At 34.0% G+C, this 21068-nt stretch overlaps 1 long non-coding RNA gene across 1 annotated transcript; it reads right to left on the bottom strand.

Moving 5' to 3' along the window:
* Positions 1-7627: 7627 nt before the first annotated feature.
* LOC117692953 (uncharacterized) lies at positions 7628-9771 on the bottom strand. Its single transcript, XR_010713054.1, has 4 exons — positions 9622-9771; positions 9307-9358; positions 8743-8783; positions 7628-7730 (listed from the first exon to the last, which is right to left on the bottom strand). It is a non-coding gene; the product is annotated as an uncharacterized lncRNA (long non-coding RNA).
* Positions 9772-21068: the final 11297 nt, after the last annotated feature.

The raw sequence follows: 21068 nt of genomic DNA, 5'->3' as shown, positions 1-21068 counted from the left end.
ATATCTTTCTTATGGAGAATCATTGAAAGTTCCTACTTCACACAAAGATCGCCTATCACCTGAGAGTATGTCATGACTGACTCAAAGTCATTTGGGCAAGTTCATGGTCACTAGAAGTACAAAACTTGCGTCCGGTCTATTATACCCGGTTAATGTTTTTTTATGGAGATCATGCAATCATTAAAAGTATTTACTTTACACAAAGATTGCTTATGACCTGAGGGTGTGTCAAGATTTTGACCCAAGATGATTTGGGAAAGTTCAAGGTCAAGGTTCAAGAAAGGATAAGTGCAAAATTTGTGTTCAGTCTATATCTTTCTTATAGAGAAACATTGAAAGTTTTAATTTCACACACAGATTGCTCATGACCTGAGGGTGTGTCATGACCCAAGGTCATTTTTACAAGTTCAAGGTCACTATTAGAAAAATGGTGCATCCATTGCTTTCCAATAGAGAAATACTCACACATGAGTTATTACATTTTCTTAGCGCGGTGTATCATTTGTGAGCTTGCTCACAGTGCATCTACTTTCCGGATGATATCTTAGAAATCCATCAAACATTTGCAGAGAACTTTTACATAACTTATTCCAAACAATGGCCTAAGAATTCGGCACCAATTCATTTTAAAGTCAAAATGTCAATACACTGTCTTCATCTTCTTTACCACTTATTTTGGTAATTTTACTAAGTACATCTAATAGATAATTTTTCCAAAACTACACATGCACCTAAAAATACTACCAACTTAGATCTGTGTGTAAAAATAAATGCCATCAAGCACCACATGTGCCGATGGATGAGGACCTGACACCTGAATCGGTGTTTCAGGCACATTTAAGAGATATTGCAGGGTCTGCCCCTAATAAGGTCCAACCGGGGTTAATGTTTTTTCATTGAACATCAGTTCGAACTGATCAGTATAAGAATTGAGCATTATATTTTTTGTAATATATGGTAATACATGTACAACATGTTCACTAAGTGAATCCAAAGCTGTATGTTTTTAACATATTCAAAACAATGAGTTTGACAACTATTTTGTCTTAGAGAAATAGTATTCTTTAATGTGTGGGCTAATAGAGTATTTGCTTGCTTGTTTTGTATCATGTGTTTAAGTCGGCTTTTTATAGAACTGAAATATGCAGGCGGGGCGATACGTCACATCAGCGCGCTCTTGGAGGAGTAAGTGCTCTTCGCGTAAGAGATTATTGTTTGTTATATCTGCAGGAAATGAAGCTTCTTCATTTTAAATTTCTTACGTGCGGTAGTCCCCTACCGGTTTTCGTCGGAGGGGACTATAGCTTTCCTCTGTGTCTGTCAGTCCATCTGTCTGTCTGTCCCACTTCAGTTTTCCACACTTTTTTCTTTATGCTTTTGAGGAATTATATGAAATTTGCTGAACAGCTTCAAAATGTCAAACTACAGATCAAGTTTACACTTTTATAGCGTCTGGTTGACATATTTTCGAAAAAATTATTTTTTTATATTCCATTTTTTTAATGATCGGGTTCGGAGTGTATTAAATAAACAAGGAAAGTATGTAGTCAGTAATAATATCGTGCATTACTTGGACCATTCCTTGTATAAATTGTTTCTATTAACAAACAAATAAGTTCTGTAAAATAGTGTCAAGCATTGTGTTGTAAATTTAATCGACAGGGTTTTTTGGTATTATTACAATCGGGTTCGTTATCAGGTTGGTCTGTTGATTCGGGGTATTAGGTCACATACCACTATTTTTACCCTGTGCTCATTGACCACGCAAGTAGTTCCATTCTAAAAATGTATGTATTATTTCAAAAATTCCTAGGGGTACTAAATGGTCGAATTTGGTTCCTTTTATGGCATGGATGGAAAGAAAAAGGTTTGAAAAAAATACAGGCAGGAAAAAATTTAGAAAAATGATCTTTACAGGCGCAATAGAAAGGGTGTAAAGTGGCCAATGTTTACACAAATTCCAAAGTAAAAGTGAATTTTTCATGGTAGGGGTTATTTTAGGGGCCATATCTCAGTCCCCTCTCGATTGATTTTCCTGTAGTTTGGATATGTTGTTGGACTAGTGTCATTCTATAGGTATGCTGTATTTGAACTCATTTGAGCCGGTGGAATTTTTTATATGATTTATTTTTGTATAAAAGAATAGGAGGGAAAAATAATTGTGGTCTGTGTCCTATCAGGTCAAAGGTCAAAATCCCCGTTTATCAACTTAAGTCTAATTTTTCGTTATTTTTCAAACAATTAGGATGAATAATGACTTTTTGTGGGGTTCTTTTTCAATTTTGGCAGATAATATGAAAAAATAACGGTAAAAATTGTGTGAAATGGATTTGAACGGGGCGTGAACAGCATGGTGTCATCAATGAGTCAAACATGGGGACGTAAGTACTTGCAAAATGTCTAAAAACACGTTCTAATGTTAACTTTACTTATCACCCAAATCATAAAAGAATTGGTCGATTTGTCATTAAGTTATAAAGCCTTAAATATACCCCCCTCTCTCTCTCTCTCTCTCTCTCTCTCTCTCTCTCATATTAATCATATTACATGTAAAAGTATATATATATATTTCCTTTAATATTATTTTGATTAAATTATAAGGAGGAAATTAGGGCTTATGTTACTTTATGATTCCTATGAATGATGACATATTTCACTGCCTAGCAGATTGCATGACAGGACATACAAGCTGGTAAAGGGGCACCTGCTGCCCCCCCCCCCCCCCCCCCCCCAGTTAACACCATTTTGACAGAGAAATAATGAAGAAAACAACAAATGGTAAGTTGATTTCATTCATTTATTCATATTTTTCTTACAATTTAACACTTGAAATCTGATGGTGAGTAGGCATCACAACATTTTTCTCAGTTCTTGTACTTTAGAATATGTAAACCTTCATGTATAGATATTTATATGAGACATATACATTTAACTGGTTAGAAATAGTCATTTTAGCATCTAAATTATCAATGCCTTGCAAACTTTTATTTAAATTACTGCTTTAAAGTCTTATTATGTCAGTTTTTTCCCCTCTTTGTGTCCTAGAAATGTAACTACCAACAAATGTAGCATGTGTATGAGTTAGGTTGCTGGCATTGAACAGTGATTGCCCAAGATATATGAGGTCTGCTAGAAGCTTTACTATTTGTAATACTGTTGTAATATCTTTTTGGCACTCTCATCATTAATTTGAGTCTTGGTCATCATTGTTCATGGTAACATACCAGACATTTTCACCTCTAAATGCACAATGTATGTAGAAACCCATGACTTTGAATGGTGAATCCTCTCTACAAAAGGTATGATCTCCTCAAGATTAATCACACCAGATAATGCTGAAAGAAGGTGATGGACTTGTAATTTCTAAAATAGTTTCTCTTTAATGTTTGTAAAAAAAAATCCCTACTTTGGATTTTAATGTGTAGAGTTATCTCCCTTTGTTTTAAGAGTACAGTTTTCATGAACCAAGGCTCCTTATGAATTAGGGTACATTTAAGTAATTTATTCAGTGTATATGTAATGAATGGACAAATAGAATTCATTCTAAATTCTTCTAAATTGTTAGTTTTGTTTCAAAAGGCATTTTATGCCTATCCATATCAGCCCTGTGTACTCTGAGTTAATCTACTTTGGTCAGCAAGTGCCATTTCCTGAAAATGTGTGAATGGTTCTATGTGATTATCTGCTTAATGTAAACGGATTAGCCACTGTATATTTATCAAAATACCTGATTTCTATAGCAAACTTAATGCAGAATTTTTTAAAATATTTTTCAAGCTCATAGCATGTGATTAAATGTTTCATTTTCGGCATTTTCTGAAAAATTTATCCATATTTGAGGTATTTTTTTTCAAAAATTTCCAAAAAATAGTTCCAGGTGTAAAAGAATTAAATCATCATTTATTTAGCATCATCATGTAGACATGTTAGGTTAATGAATGTAATAGATTAATGAAACTTTTGACAAGTAATTAATGTTAAATGTAGCTCTTGAAATTTGAATATTGTGTGTAACGTGCTAGATTTTGCATGTTATTTCAGCCTTCCTGGACCAGATTTCAAAGGCCTGTAACTCTGATGCAGAATACACAATTCCCCCAAATTTCACAGGGAGGTGTATTAAGGTTATAAGTGTCAACCTACCAAGTTTCATCAAAATCAAAGAATTGTGTAATTATTAGGTCACATACCACTATTTTTACCCCGTGCTCATTGACCACGCAAGTAGTTCCATTCTAAAAATGTATGTATTATTTCAAAAATTCCTAGGGGTACTAAATGGTCGAATTTGGTTCCTTTTATGGCATGGATGGAAAGAAGAAGGTTTGAAAAAAAATACAGGCAGGAAAAAATTTAGAAAAATTATCTTTACAGGCGCAATAGAAAGGGTGTAAAGTGGCCAATGTTTACACAAATTCCAAAGTAAAAGTGAATTTTTCATGGTAGGGGTTATTTTAGGGGCCATATCTCAGTTCCCTCTCGATTGATTTTCCTGTAGTTTGGATATGTTGTTGGACTAGTGTCATTCTATAGGTATGTTGTATTTGAACTCATTTGAGTCGGTGGAATTTTTTATATGATTTATTTTTGTATAAAAGAATAGGAGGGAAAAATAATTGTGGTCTGTGTCCTACAGAAGACGATAAGAAATGATATTCTGCATAACAGTGCTTTGTTTTTACAAATTCTACAAACCGGTAGGGGACATGTATTGCTTATGCAATACTCTCAGAATGCTTGTTTATTTGGCTCTAAGTCATGTTTAAGAGCTTGTTTATATTTCTGTGTTGCTTCTATCCAATGATAGGGGGTGTCAGGAATATTAGGAGCAATGCTTTTCTTTTTTATCCGGGCTCTGGTGAAAGCAGAGTCCTGGCTGTAGGCAGGCAAACCACCAATGTTACTATAAATAGCACAACGTCATGTTGTATGTTATCCCAGTATTTCATAAGTCGTTTCCTTAACCCTTTAATTAATACATGGGTTAAATTTGGTCAACAACATGTTCAGTACAGCCTTTTTAGTGTTTTTCTTCTTTTGTTTATTGAGAATAAAGATCCATTTGATTTGCAGAAAGAGTTTCTTGCATAATAGATTTGTAACTGGTTGGAAATGAATTCTAGAATGATGCAAATCCCGTGTGAGTGCTTATTGACTTATAACTGCTTTTACTGCAAAGACTGCTAAGAAAACTGCTTAGAATAATTGCTTATACTTTTACCTAGACAGTTTTGACTTGCCACTAAAACCCTTACTGCTTGTAACTGCTTGAAAACTGCCAAATAATTTGAAAACTGTTAAGAACTGTCTAACTACTGCTAAAATAGGCTGCAGTTCATTTTGCCATGGGTTAGATTGTGCGAATTTGGTACGAAAACTTTTTCTCAAATGCGATTATTTTGGCAACAGTTTACGATTCATATCTAATTTTATTGGTTGCTTCTGGTCGTGCGCCAATTGAGAAAGGGGCTTTAGATGCATTAGTTGTTTATATGTAGCAGAGAGAGTCTCTAAACCATTAGTTTATAAATATACTTTTACCTAAAACGAAGCTTTAAATCTGCCAATTCTTTGATACTGGTTTTTAAAATGAATGAATTCTTTAGCAGTAACAGCAGCATCTATGTAAACGAAACATACGGTTTATTGCTGGTTTGATAAACTTGTAATTCACTTTGAACTTTGAGATATATATTCCCTGAAAACTATCGACAGGAATGCAGATTATGATGTCAAAGTTAATTATTACGTCATATCGTATGAAGTACAGACAAGTAACTTTCTACATATTGCTGTAAAATCAATCGGGAAGCCTTAATCTGCACATGTAGCCTTATTAGTTACCTCATTTCTCTGGATAGGTATTGTTTATCTTTCAGAGTTGACAAATGAATTATGGATACAGGTAACATAAAAGAAACCCAGGTTTGCTTTACTTTCCAACTTGAACAGAGAGTGAACAATGTGCACATGCTTCAGCTGAGCTAACAGTGAGCGCACGCTGAACTAAGTTTGGTGAGCGCTTGTGAATGGTGAGCAAACGCAGAGAGCAAATGCAAGCGCATTCTAAGCAAATGAAGAAAGAATTCAATTGTGTGAACACTATGTGAACGTAAGATAAACAATTTATTACAAGAGTCTTGTGTTTCGTTGGTCATCAGGAAAAAATAACAAATAAACTACATGTATGTATTCTTACTAGCCGAAATATAATATTGTCTGACTGAACGATTTGTGACTCTGAACGTTAGGTAAGCACAAGATGAACTCTTAGTGAACGGTGAGTGTGTACAGAGTTGAGCGGAGAGTGCAAGTGAACGCATTATGAGAGCACTGTGAGCGCAGGTTGAACACATGGAAAAATGTGAAAGTAGAATGTTTCAGGGACTGTACCTCAGAGGAGGAAACAGTCCCTATGCTGGCACCTGACTATTGTTTATAGAGGTGCCCATTAAATTCATCATTCTGGAGCAGAATTTTTAATAATTCAACTAAGATTTTGACATTTGGAATTTTTATTGTAACCTCATTTAATCCAATTTTGTGAGTGTTTTTGTGGTAGATTGTACCAGTTTGTCATTGATATTGGTAAACATGGATTAATTTCAGTTATGTTATAAATAATAAGCCATGTGTTAGGTTCCAAATGCATTGATTCTACTTTGTTGATAAATTCAATAGTGTCTCTAAAATAAGTGCTCTGTACAAAAAATGATCTACAAAGTGGCCAATCAGCATTGTAGTGGAGGCGCATTGATATATGATTGACCGCCCAAGTAACAAGCATTTCATGCTACCATGCCTCTAGTCCTTTGAACTTTTCAATGTCCAGGATGTCAATTTTATGTATTTTAGGTACCATAGTAGATACAAACTGCCTGGGTAGAATTTAAGTGGCTATGGGAGATATTTGTAAGTGATTCTATTAATTTTAGAATTGATATGCAAATTTCACCTACAACCTTCAAGTTGACCAAGCTATGTATATCTTGCGTATTGTCCTTGAGGATAATTGCCCGAGTCCTTCACCAACATGACTGGCGCAATTTTGATCCGCAACAGTGGAAGATTTGTCCACCTATTTCAATATGAAGACTGGTCAAAGCTGCGCTTGTTCTGTTTGTCAGTGAGACAAATTAATTGTCTCTAAACTTGTGGAAGTAAATTTTACACGCATACAGATAAATTTTTAAGGCTTTATTTGATATGTTGTCATATGAGCAATGTGGCCTCTGGCACTCTTGTTTACAGAGGTGAAGGAGTCTAATTGTAAGTATGACATAAATACCCAGCTATCAATAAGGACCTGGACATCTGACCCTGGGATCATCGAGTTTCAAATTTGATAGAGGTTGAAATATGCACTCATATACTTAAAAAAAGAAATGCATAATCACTGAACACCAAAACCATACACATTAATGTGATAAATTTCACCATTTACAAAAAGAGCTGGTCATTAAAATGACCCTGATTCTCTTGTTGGTTGCAAGGTGCTTTGTTTCTGTGTACATTGATTAACATAATAAAACAAAGCAAATGAGGACCAAGGTCATTGATTTAAATACAAATTAAAACAGAAATCAAATTTCAATACTAATATATAATAAAAAGATATTTATTTTTTCTTATTTATTTTGACTGTCCTTCCTCTTGGAGTTACAGTTATCACAAGATCGTTGTTCCATGTGGGACGTACTCTGACAAAAATCTTTAAGTTCTTGAAGGTGCTGAAAACAAGATTAAAAAGCATCTTTAATAACATAATATTAAATACTGTAAACATATTACATTTGGCTCTATATTCTTTTTAGTGTATTTGGCAAACAACTGCCTCTGTGAAATCAAAAACATTGCAGTACATTCCTATCTGCATAAGAATAGGTACTTTCAGAAATAAGCTAATTGAAATCCAAACTAACTTGAAAAATAATTCCTTAATCCTGATTTACAGGTTCTACAAACCAATTCTTTGTGATAACTATTTTTAACAAAGATGAACTGGTTTCGATTTTTGCCAAATATCGTACATGCTGAATATATTATATGTTTACAGTAATACCAAAAAACACAGACAAACCAATGGGCTATGTCGCTCACCTGAGCAACAATGTTCTACCTTAATCCAAGTCAGTGATTTTTTTTTCTTGTAGAGAGTTGCAGTGAAATTTTCATTCTGTTCTAATTTTGTCCTGTTTGCCCTCACTGACATCAGTGAGTGAAATGAAATAACCCTGGCTTATTAATCTAAAACTTCAAATTGCTTCTCTTTATCTATTTATATACCGGTACTCAGTTTAGGCAAGATTAAAATGAGGGATCTTTTATGCGAGGTTAATTTGTTGATTCTTAATTGTTCAAATTGAGAACCCTTGACAAATACGGGGCCCAAATAGAGTTTCAAAGTTTGATATACATGTTCTATCGGAATATGGAAAATTGTTTAAAATCTTCTCAAGAACTATATGCAATGCTTCAGTGATAATTAACAATGTAAGCATCCTGATATATTTACATTTTTATCTCACCTTGGTGAGCTATTTTGATCACTTTTTGTCCAGCGTCCGTCTGTCTGTCTGTTCGTCTTTCTGTCCATCTGTCTCTCTCTGTCTGTCTGTAGACTTTTTACATTTTCGACTTCTTTTTCAGAACCACTGGGCCATAATCAATTATATATGCAATGATAAAAACTCGGTATATTTTTTATTAAGGTACCGACATTGAATATTCATTGATACTTACACTTTATGGGTTTTGCGTCTGTAACTTTTGTTAGCTGTCATCTGTAAGAAAAAAAATATTTTTTGTTAATTTTTTAAGAAAAATTTTAATAGTTCTAGACCAAGCTGAAGCTAGCAGTGACTAACAGCAGCCACTAAGCCCATGAAGCTAAGCCCTCCCCCCACCCCACCCCCTTTTTTTGCAAAGTTAGACCTTTAAACCATCAGGCACATAGCATCGGGAGGGGTCAGCCCCCCCCCCACCCACTTTTTCTCGCAGCAAACATGCATGTAATTGTCCCTATTTACCTAAAATCTAAATTTAAATTGGAGTCATAGGTATACTAGCCCCCCCCCCCCCCCCCCCCCACGGATTAAAAATTTTACGATTTCGGAAATATTTTTTTTCTGGTAAGAATTTGAGGTATAGGTATACAAGCCGGTTCCGATGACCAGTCTACCCCCCCCCCCCCTACCTTGAAATCTACACAACCAAGTTTTAACCACTTTATCGATAGATGAAACCTTCAGTAATCTTTAAAAATTCGCACAGGAAATAATAATAATGATGTCAGAATGAAGTTACCTTTATCTCGATCTTTTCCCCCTTTTCCTTGCCTAATTGACACACGGTGTTTCTGTAAAGTTTCATATTTCTTTAAAAGTTTAGCACAGTTTGGCGAAAATGTGATCAAATCAAGAGAATCGTTTTTAAGCATGGTAAATAGAGTACAACGGAATAATGTATAGATTAATTCAAATATATAAAAACAACGATTCGAAGTAACTTATCACAAAGATAGTTATGAAATGCTTTTCCATTGTTTTCTGCCATCTTAAAGAAAAAGACGTATCAGACTAATTATTGCATGTATAAGATGAATATTCGAAACTCTCTTACCTTTAGATATGAAGGTTTACATGTATATGCTGCTTCAGTTATTAAATCAGATGAATGGTCATAGAAATGTTGGAAAAACCGAGTCCGATTTACGTACGCATGCGCTAGTAATTCTCTCTCTCTCTCTCTGGATAATGTATGTCAGGTATAATAAATCGAAAATGTATACAAGCTATATATCATTATCTTTTAATTGTAAGCACGATCAATTAAGCTGTATATCTGTTTTTCAATAATGTTGTCTTTCTTTTATAAGTTCAGCTTGAAAAGGGTCTACAAAACAAATTTGACTGAAGGTGCGTGTAAGCGAATGCAATTACAATTAAAATGATGATACTTTTAAACGATTGTTTTGTATAGTCATGGTCTACATTGTTTTCAATTAACCTCTCTTGAGAGGGTTCCCTGAGATTTGTACCCGCACTTTAGTAAACTATCACAGACATAAGTGAGCTAACTATCACAGACATAGTGAGGTAGTGTTACGTTACACTTTATGAACCGCGCTTGCTAATTTATTAAGGTCTTCCGTTTCCAACGGAAGACCTTACTATTATTCTGAAAAATTTTCAATTTCTTATTATTTTTTTTTTCTTCTAGACGCCAACTTTGATCCTTAATATCTCACTCGTTTGTTCACCGATTGTTTTGAAATTTTCAGGACTGATAATATGCCGCGTGATGTTGTCGTTGCATATTTTAGTTGAGGAAAATCCCCATTCGGTTTTGAGTTATTCCCCTTTTAGTAAAATTTAACGACTTCTTTTGTCCAGGGGGGTTTAGCTATAACGATGACTGGCAGAGTCTCAAAGATGGGCTGGTTTGGAAGCTAATACATTGAATTTGTGCGAGATATATTTTATTTATTATTTAAATGCAAATAAAAGGGGTGGTATAGATGTTGAAACAAAGGCAAGAAAAAAATTCAAAAAAATTCGCGTATTTTCCGTGTTAGTTTCCTACCTGATAAAAATTTGTTATAACATGTATTTTAAAAGATCTTGGTCTTACCAAGACCTTTCATTCGGTATACAGAAAATGGGGCTGGCCCCTATAATTAAGGAGTTAGATGCGTCAAAAGTTTCTTGTCAATAACTTGTAAAGGAATAAAAATTTCTAATGCATTATTGAAGCAAAGTTGTAAAGAAATTAATTTTGAATCCTTCCGTGGTATTCAATTTAATGTTTTCGTAATTTATAGCCAGTATTTGCAGAAACAATTGTTGTCAGTTCGGTCCATTTTTGTGGGGGTGCGCACGTTTAGGAGGTTATGAAAGGGCTTTTTGTAATGCACTGACTGATACATGCAGCGCGCAAAAATAATTCTACATAAAATTCCCAAATGTTTTTATTCATATGTACATATTCATTTCATAAAGATGAACGTCTTTGACCTTATTTTTGTTGTTTGTTTCATAACTGTGCCCCTTTCTATATTTAGATGCATTACGAGACTCAGGTAATCGATCGATAGAAGAGTCGCTAGCTGTATTCAGGCCGTCGCCTTGACGACAGTGCATATGCTTGTAGAGCTGGACGAACACATGTTTAACGCCCCGCTGTGTTACTGTAACAGAGACATTTTGAATTGTTTCAGTACTGGGAGATGTGTTAATTAAATGGTTCGAATGCATGGTAATTAAACTCAACTTTTCTACAGTACGTATACACGGCCGTCATATAAAGCACAATGTGTATTACTGACATGACAAATGTACGCTGGCAATTTAAACGAACGCGGCATTGCTCCCGATAGAACATTTCTTTTAAAGCAAAACAAAATACTGATTTCCGATGGATATAATATTATCATCGTGGAGATGATTTTAAAAAGTGAACTTCATATTCGTATACGATAATATTTGAATCCAAAGCCGCTATTTTTAAGTAACGGTTATTAGGGATATTAATTATGACTTGCCCCGCGTTTCACGTTTTTTACTTGCAATGCATCTACAAACGAAAATACCAAACAACCTTCGGCAGCAATTTATAAATAATTTATTACATACTAGTACACAATATTAAAGAGATAATTAAATAAATTGTGCTTTATAATTGTACTCGCTATCTTCCGTGGAAATAATGGCATGGAAAAAATGTTGTTCAATGTTCATCAAAAACGATGTAGCCTTAGCAATCGAAATTAATTAACAAACTGTATATTGATAGATTGACACATTAACAAACATTCAGACCCGCAATGTATTTTTGGCAAATTCTATAAAATGTAGACTCAATAAGTGAATTTTTCCGTTTGGGGTATTTTGAATCACATGTGTACGCTGTGTGTACATGTACATATAGATTAATAGCCATATAGATAAAAACTTTCAGTGTTGAATTTTTAAAAGATATTTTGTACATGCAAAGCAATCCAATGCAAGGGCTATTAAATTCGAACAATGTACATACGGTAGGGATCGAACTGATACTGGTTCTGCTTGTTCTACAAATAGCGAATGAAATGCGAAGTATTAGGGTGTTATTTTTAAACAAATAAGTATTGCTCTCTTAAAACCTTGCATTACTAAACAAAGTATTTCATCGGAAGCATTATTAGTTACCTTAGCTGCATATATGTAGCTCTCCGTCTGGAAAAATTAAGTACCATCCGAAATTTTGCATACAAGTGCTATACAGACTTGCAGCTAACATTAACTTAGAATTGCCGCTGTTCATAATTTCATTAAAAGACGCGCAGATTCAAGTGGTTATATGTCGTTTGATATGGGATTTATGATGTCTATTTATATTATTTTAATTAAGGACAGACGAAACGTTCCTCAATTTTATATAATTTTCCTTGATATTTCATTCCTTATTTATTAACATTTAAACCTGTTAATTCCAAAAAATTTAGAGTACATTACCAGGCTCGATTTGGAGCTAGAATATTTCGAACTTCCCTTAAAATAGCACGCAAAATGCATTTGAATGCTTATATGTAAAGTCATACTATATATTTTAATTTGAACACTTTATATTCAAACCAAAAAAATCATATTACATAAAAATTTAATTATGAAATAACAAAGTGGAAATCTTAATTCACATTGTGGAGATAAGAAAAAATGGAAGATACATGAAGGTCGCGTTTGACCTTAATATTATACAAGCAATAGCTTTCCAAAAAGCTTGCCTGACTACCCAAATTTATTCAATGGAAGCATGCATGTATCAATTAGGCTATCTTATAAGAAATGAAATTTAATTTTCGCTGCGGATCATAAATTATTAAACTGAACGCGCAGAGTTTAGAAGCAATTTCAATCTTTTTCTTCGATCGAGTGCATGTACCTGTATATCACTGGAAATTAAATCATTTCATTATTTTAAATCATTTTAGGAATGTACATGTATCGAATAATCTCAAACAGCCAAATTGAAAATTGAATTTGTTATATATTAGATGCAAAATCAAAGACATTTTGTTATTTCTAACCATATAGGAAAGGATATTCAAACACGTACATGTAGCATCGTTATTTGAAAGTGGGTGTGGGGGGGGGGGGGGGGTTAGGTGGGCAGCTTCATAAAAAAAAAATCTTGACAGGGAATTTAAAAAATGGGGAATTTTGAAAATCCTAATCCGTAGGTGGGAGGGGGTATTTACATTTTAACTTCAATTTAATTCAATTAGAATTACTTTATTTTTTGGTTCCATTTATTACATGCTCCGACAAAAGTGAAAGATCCATGATATCTCTATTTATTATATAACCAGTTAAGAAAATAGAGTGGGTAAGACCATCTACACATCATGTGCTCTGGCCTAACTTGGACTCGCCCACTAATCGGCGAGCCAAAATTATGAATGAGACGTATTATGGCGCGAAGTCTTTCTTTACCATTCACGCAACAGCTGAGATCTCAGATAGATCCATCGGCATAGATCCACTGGGAGGGTGTCAACTAATAACTACATATATTATACTTTGGATTGAATGTTTTAGAAGAAATCTATCGAATTAACATACACACTTAATTGACTAGCAATTGTTAGATGTACATTTACATTTGTACACGCGAGTGAAACCCTTTTCCAGATGAATGAAATCGCCCAATTGATCGAAAATCGGGTCACACGTACCCCACTTCGGCGGATTACTTGTACGTAGCCCCTCCAGTAAATATTCCAATGATATGAATTTATATTTGTTTTAATTAATCCAAACTGATGATTCTTTGTTAATGATGATAATCCAACACCAACTATTACTTACATTGTACTACTTAGACAATGTGTATCATCTTGTTGCGATGACACCTCCCTCTTTTTTTTTTTGACCTTTCAAATATGGCAATCTATTTTTAAATCAGGATTACACACGTGCAATGTGAAATGCCCTTTTAATTGAACACTCTTGCTCATTGTGCTTATTACATCCCATATAACGTTTTCATCAATTATGAATATAAATGTTGACACATTAAAGATGCATCCTCAGGCAATTATTAATTCAAGCTTGTGGGTGCCCCCCCCCCCCCCCCACTTTTTCTCACAGCAACTAATTTTTTTAAAATTTACTTATAAAAAATTGAATTATCAAGGATGTAAAAAATTTATATAAAAATAAGGAAATTAGGATTGAAATTGAAGTTATATACATACTACGCCAGACCCCCCCCCCCCCCCCCCCCCCCCGATTAGGATTTTGAAGATTTTGGGAGTCTTTTTTTTTTTTTTTTTTTTTTTTTTTGCTTGTCAAGATTTTTTGGATGAGTCTGCCCCCCCCCCCCCCCCCCCCACTTTCAAAAAGGATGCTACGTGCCTGCATAAAGATAACAACATTCAAGGGCCTTCCGTCATTTTCAAGCCTTGATAAACATGATAAAAAGGACTCTCAAAATAAGAAAATAGACGCAAAGTAAACTGCATTCATGGCATATGTTCACATTGTATGATGTGTCTCAAAATTCCTATTTTGGACTCGTCCACTATAACTACGAAAAAATTAATGAATGAGACATTCTGATTCTGGCGCGGAGTCTTGTAAATGAAATTTCCATTGATCTGAATGGATTTTTCCGTGAGGGTCGGGGTACTAGGTATAAAAACAAATTTAATCGTTCAAAGTTTTGAATTGTTAACAACGATATATCAGATCGAATGTTTTAGAACGATTTATAAATCCAAAATACAGTCATTTTTAATCTGTTGACGCGTGAGCATATGTATTAAGTAGGCGGGCATCCCTACACCCTACTAATTGAAGACAAATGAAATCGCGTCCAGCAGAACTCCCTGGCATTCTAGTGTATGTTATTATAAATTTATGATTTTGTTTGTTAATAACAATTCAACATCAATTATTAATTAACAATGTACACTCTAGTACGCTTATACACAATTTTGTTGCGATGACCCCCCCCCCCCCCTTCCCCGGACATTATACCTATTTTTAAATCAGGATTACACACGTGCTTGCATGTGCAGAAGACAATCTGGAACTTAACTGATAACTATATCATCTCTTTGGAAATTTATTTCTCCGTAAGCAAATACGTGTAGTAACTGATACATGCAATTGTGAAAACCATAGAGGAATGCATGATCTGCGCATAATAACTAACTCCTTGATGCAATATTTCTTTTTTCCAACATGTTTTAAGTCAATGATAATATGAAAATATATGCTTGACTTCATATCGGAAATTACTCATTTTCTTTATTCCCCTTTTCAATAAACAAAACAAACCAACAGACCAAATTGATCCAGATAAATATAATTATCAAAAATAAACCTAAAAAACAAACTACACTTTCATCCTTCACCCACAATATTGCCTTTTCGATATTTGTCATCGTGGTAGATCCGTGTAACAATCTATTAAGTAGGTGCTTGCACGACATAGAACCGGCCCTTGCTGATCAACGTTTTCATTAACACATATAAAGGAAAAAAAAATATTTAGATTTTTTCTCGGATTTATTTTGATGTAAATAAAAAAGAGAAGAAATTAGTTCTATAATATATATGCGATGTAAATCTTTTTTCCACGCAATATTTCGTATAAAACAACGAAGAGTAGTATCTTGAAACTTCATTCAAAATTTGATTAGACCTTTAAATTGTAAAATGCTAACATTGAAAATTGTGCCCGATTTCTTTTTTTTTAAGATAAAACTTTATTAAAAAACTGATTCTTTGAGACAAAATAAATTGACATAATCAGTTTGACATTCTCTAAGTGCAGTTCTGTAGCTCTTAGTCTGAAAAAGAATCGGATGGACGACCTAGGACCCAGATCGTCCATCCAAATTTCTTGAATGTTGCCATTTCTTTCGTACGCGGACGCATGTTGGCCGAATACTCACCGATACTAAATGGTTCGTATTTTAAGTTTTAACTGCGTTTAAAGGTAATATTGGAATTCCGATAATTTTGAAAATGATTAATTAAATAAAAATGGTTAAAATTACCGTTAAATTACCGGCATCGGCCTTCCCCATGCGCGAATCTAGAAGAGTAGGGTGAGGGTTCCAGACCCCACCCCAACCCCCGCAAAATTTCTTTCCATTACATGTACAATATAAAATTACAAAAATATGCCTCGGACATCCCCAGGCAAACTCAAATAACCGTCAGACACTCAACCTCCACCCCAGGAAAATTTTTCTTATCCGCGCATGCCCCCCCCCCCCTCAAAAAACAAAATTATTCTTCAGAACCCCCTGTAAAATTTCCAGGATCTCCGCATATATTCTAAAAGATTCATTGGCCCTTGCTTTCGATAAAAAATGCGAGTAAAATGTTTGGTCTTTTTACGTTCATACCGGGCATACCCACTGTGTGATTATAATCGTCGTCCATATTCTGTGTATATTGAGTCAATTATGATGATTCGATAAGTTTCTCAAAATAAAATGCACATGCAAAAAAACAACATGCGGCGAATCAAACTTCAGACAACTTTTAAAGATCTGTATTTGCTTATATACATGTACTTTGTTTCTTTTACACAGTGTTTATACATCTAATATTGCACCATGGTCAGGTATCAATTGTTATATTACGTCACAAGTATGACGCAGCTACGACGGAAGACCTAATCGTTGCTTGCAACGAGCTCGTCTCTAGTTTGTTTTACTTATGCAAAAATAAAAGTGTTTATGGGGCTTTCGTTAAAATAATTGTCATGAAACTTTGTTATTTTAATTCATGCTATCATGAAGGTAGAAAAAAACATACGTTTCAAATTGTTGTTTGTTTTTCGTTTCAAGTTACTTTAATACACATCAAAACTTTTACCCTTTATATCTAGCATCAACAAAGGGCAAGCAATTCCTCTCATATATTTAGGATTTTTTATGCAATTTACACTTTCGGGAAATTCGTAAACACTTTTAAGGAGGTTGTGGAACAGAGTAGCCATCAGATTTGACTTTAAAACGTTTGTTCTTACACTATTATTTTGTAAAGAAAATCAAAATATTTTGGCTTTATAATTTGAATATTTTCTTATATGTTTAACGTTATAAATACAGAGCTCTTCGTCAATCAAAGGTAGATACCGGTATATCCTAAAAATGGATACGAACATCCGACGCTCTTAGAAATGTGTAATTGGTAGATTGTAGTCTAACAGGTGGAAGAAATACAGTAACTACATGTACTGACCTAACATGACCAATGAATCTTTACTGAGCTTAATTCTTGCGATGGCGATTGAATTTGTTCATGTTTGACCGTCAGATTTGGAACACCAAGAGGAAGTCACTGGAACTTCCAAATTAACAAATTACACGTAGGAGGATGTCCCTATTCTACGCTAGCTCCAGTCCAGTTTAAACACCAACGTCCTACATTCTGTGATAAAGAAAGTGCTATGTATGCATGATTATTTCACTATTAAATTTCAAATATTGAACAATAAAAACTTTTCATTTTTATGCGTTGACAACATCATGTCCTGTTGCTGTGGTGACAAGGTAAGCAAGGTAAGACAATGGGTACATTGAATTGGGGTGCAATTTATCAGGCATGTAGAACCCCCTCCCCCCCCCCCCTTTCTTTTTTTTTATTAGTGTAGTGGGCACGCAAAATTCAAATTCCAGGTGATTTGTATTTGAATATTTTTATTGTTTTCACATACTGAATAAATTATCGGTAATACTAATCTGAAGTATTGACAGGCAGACTATTTTGATGTGCCATTATGCATATTGTGTCGTAACGACTGGCAATCTCTCTCTCTCTCTCCTCTCTCTCTCTCTCTCTGTCTCTCTCTCTTAAACTTTTTTAATGTGCAAATCTAAGAAAAATCCCCGTTGTGCCAAAACAAAAAGTGTGGGGGGGGGGGGGGGGGCACTCGTTACTGAATTTAATTTATTCGCAAAACAAAAATCAGGGTGTTGCTAAAACGTGGTATGGGGAAAACGGAACTAATTTGCGTTTTTATGCATTTTAATTCAAATATGATGCATTCAATATAAGCGATATACATGTATATCACCATTAAGATAAAAAAAAAAAGCAACACATGAAGTCTTGCAAAATTATTTGTTTGCTACAAAGTCTCGCCCACCCTTAACAAGTCCTTTGACTTTCGATTGAACGTAGCTATCTTTTTCTTGCGTCAAAACAAGTTAAAAATGATGTTAAAAATTTTATGAGTGAAAACGGATAATTTGTCAATGAAGATATCTTGGATATTTTCCATTTCATTGATTTCTACTGTACTTCTTTCACAGGTGTGTGTATTTTTATTTAAAATCATCAAAAAGTGACGGAAGCAATAACTTGGGACAGACAATAGTTATATGTATGTCTTGTATCAGATGGAAAATAAAAACATTAACTGCATAAAGTATTTAATTTTATTACCGCGGCATTTATATGAATTAAATTGATAAACAATGAAAGAAAAAGTTCGGAATAACGTAACTCGATCTCTTCGGCTATTTCCGAATACAAAACGTGTACGTTTTACGCCTGAAACATGACGTCATAATGTAGACTGAGCACGCGACTTTTAGTTAAACTTAGGCTAACGATTTGAGTAGGCAACGATACTCTGTCCCAAGATATTTTGGATTCACATTTTGCTTAATTGCATGATATTTATAAATACCTCTGAGTTTCAACGATGTTCATTCAAAAGTATGAAAAATTTCCAAGATTTCTCATTCGAAACGCCCCTGTTAGCTAATCAGGTTTCAATACAATGCTAAAAAATGTGATGTCTACAGAGATTTTGTATTGCAACAAGCCCGGATGATAACGTTGTAAAATTGCGCGATGTATTCCGAATGGAGAAATCTCCGTAAGGAATCTGTTTTCCTTCCTTTGAATTTTTCTGAGTGAAAGATGATAATGTGTCAATGAAAATATCTTGGAAAATATCCCTTTCAACTATTTCAATTGTATGGTGGCATATTTCTGCCATCCACATAATTTTAGTCAACATGGCATATCACGTCATTAAACCGTTACGGTTAAACCGGTAGGGGACTAAATAACCGGATTTTTCCATTGCAAAACCTGGTTAAAAATATAGATATATTTGAGGATGCGACTGTTGTCTTAAAAACCAGCTTTAACAAAGTAGTTTTGAATCTTTTGGAATGCCTTGTTGAATTTCTTCTTGTGAATTGCAAAGTTCTGAAAATGTTTTGGTTTGGATGATTGTCCTAAAAACTTAAGGCAGAATTATTAAGTTAAAACTGCTAATAAATTTATGCATTTTTATTACACATATTATATTAAGTGTATTATAAAATAGTTTCAATCTAATTGAAAACCATAAACCAGCATGCTTTTCACATTATGTTAAAAAAAAGCATTGTTGAGTACATATATTTATTTTATATATTTAAATATGTTATCATATTTTATCAATTTATATTCATTAAATCAGGCCCATATACAAATTCAATGTGTATTTACCTTGGTTATTCCACATACTGTGATTCAAATCATTGGTCAGTGCATTGAACACCATTCACAATATTGAAAATGAGCAAACTAACAGCAGCAGTATGATGTCAAAACAAATAATTTAATTGAAGAATTGACAAAACACTGATACCATTATGTTGCATGCTATTGGACCTGATAATTGCTTCAAATGGCACTGCTACATATGTTTGGTTATTTCAGCAGAGCTGAAAAAAATATAGATAATTAAAATGTTTGAACAAAAAATTAATAATTATGGTTCATATAATCCATGTTATTTATTTACTACTTCAATCAATCTGGTATGCCAATTTTTCTGTTTAGCTGGACCATCAGGCAATTCTTGAAACCCACTGAACTCGTGTACTGCAAACTGCATCGTCTGCATGGTGCTCTGCAGCACTGACAAGCATTCATTTAGTTATGTAACAAAAAGATTGAAATTTAACAAAATTATTAACAAGGTGTTTCAATAATTTAAACTTTTTACAACTGAGATTACATTAAAAAAAACCAAATTTCAGTTCTCCACACCATGCATCTTACCCTCCAACACAGACAGTATGTATACCACTCTTTTTGTCTACCACGAGGCATTAGACTTGCACCTTTAACAAACACACACACTGCTTTGTTCTTTTAAAGAGATGTACTCAAAGGAATGGATATTTTAAGAGACCTACAAGTGACAGCTTCTGGATGTTTTATATCTCAATATCAAGGTGTCTGTAAACATTTCAAGAAGGCATGCATTCTCTTTGTTCAATGTCATGGTTGTCACCCTGTTCATTCAGTATCAAATACTTATGAACTTTGTCTATTGTGACAGAGGGTATTTGTCCATCCAAACTTGGCATCGTTGTTTAAATTTATGGTACAAATAAAAAAAATCTGAATAATTTAGAGTTATCGAACTTTGCTGAGGATCGAAGATCGTTAATGGAGTCATGATACAAATTATCTGGACAATTTACAATAAAACATGTAGATCCTGCATAAATAAAATTTGTATTATTTATGCAGGATTTTCCCCCTTGATATTCTTATGTTTAGTCTCTTTTCTAACACCATGATTTTATAGTCATATCACATGTTGAGTACTGTAATTCTCAAAAAGATCCTTAACTCTGAACCTTTTGTGAGGCAGAAGAATTGTCCTGGGGCCAAGGTCTTTTAAAGAATTACTATATATATATTCCTATGTTAAACTTCCACCCGCCTCCAATTGTTTACTTATTTTATTGATCAATTCTTCCCCAAGCATTACTACAAATTAAATGAATAATATATGATTATATTTGCATTAAAAATCCCAAACTACATGGACTTTGTTTTATCAAAATATTTTAATAAGTCTGTTTTACATTTGATTAATGCTCAGTATATGAGCAGAGGTCGGTACCCTTGGAATATATGTTCTATAGATCGGGTTCCTGGTGCGAGAGAAAGCCAAAGTTTTAGGTTGGGGCACAGGTTGCATTTAACGAATGCAAGATGTTTAGGGACTAAGACTTTTCGTGACCTAATGTTAAAGACGTTTCG

The sequence above is a fragment of the Magallana gigas genome, chromosome 4 (assembly GCF_963853765.1).
Source record: "Magallana gigas chromosome 4, xbMagGiga1.1, whole genome shotgun sequence".
NCBI lineage: Eukaryota > Metazoa > Mollusca > Bivalvia > Ostreida > Ostreidae > Magallana > Magallana gigas.
Note: the sequence above shows the minus strand (reverse complement) of the source record. Positions and strands in the feature narration are given on the sequence as shown.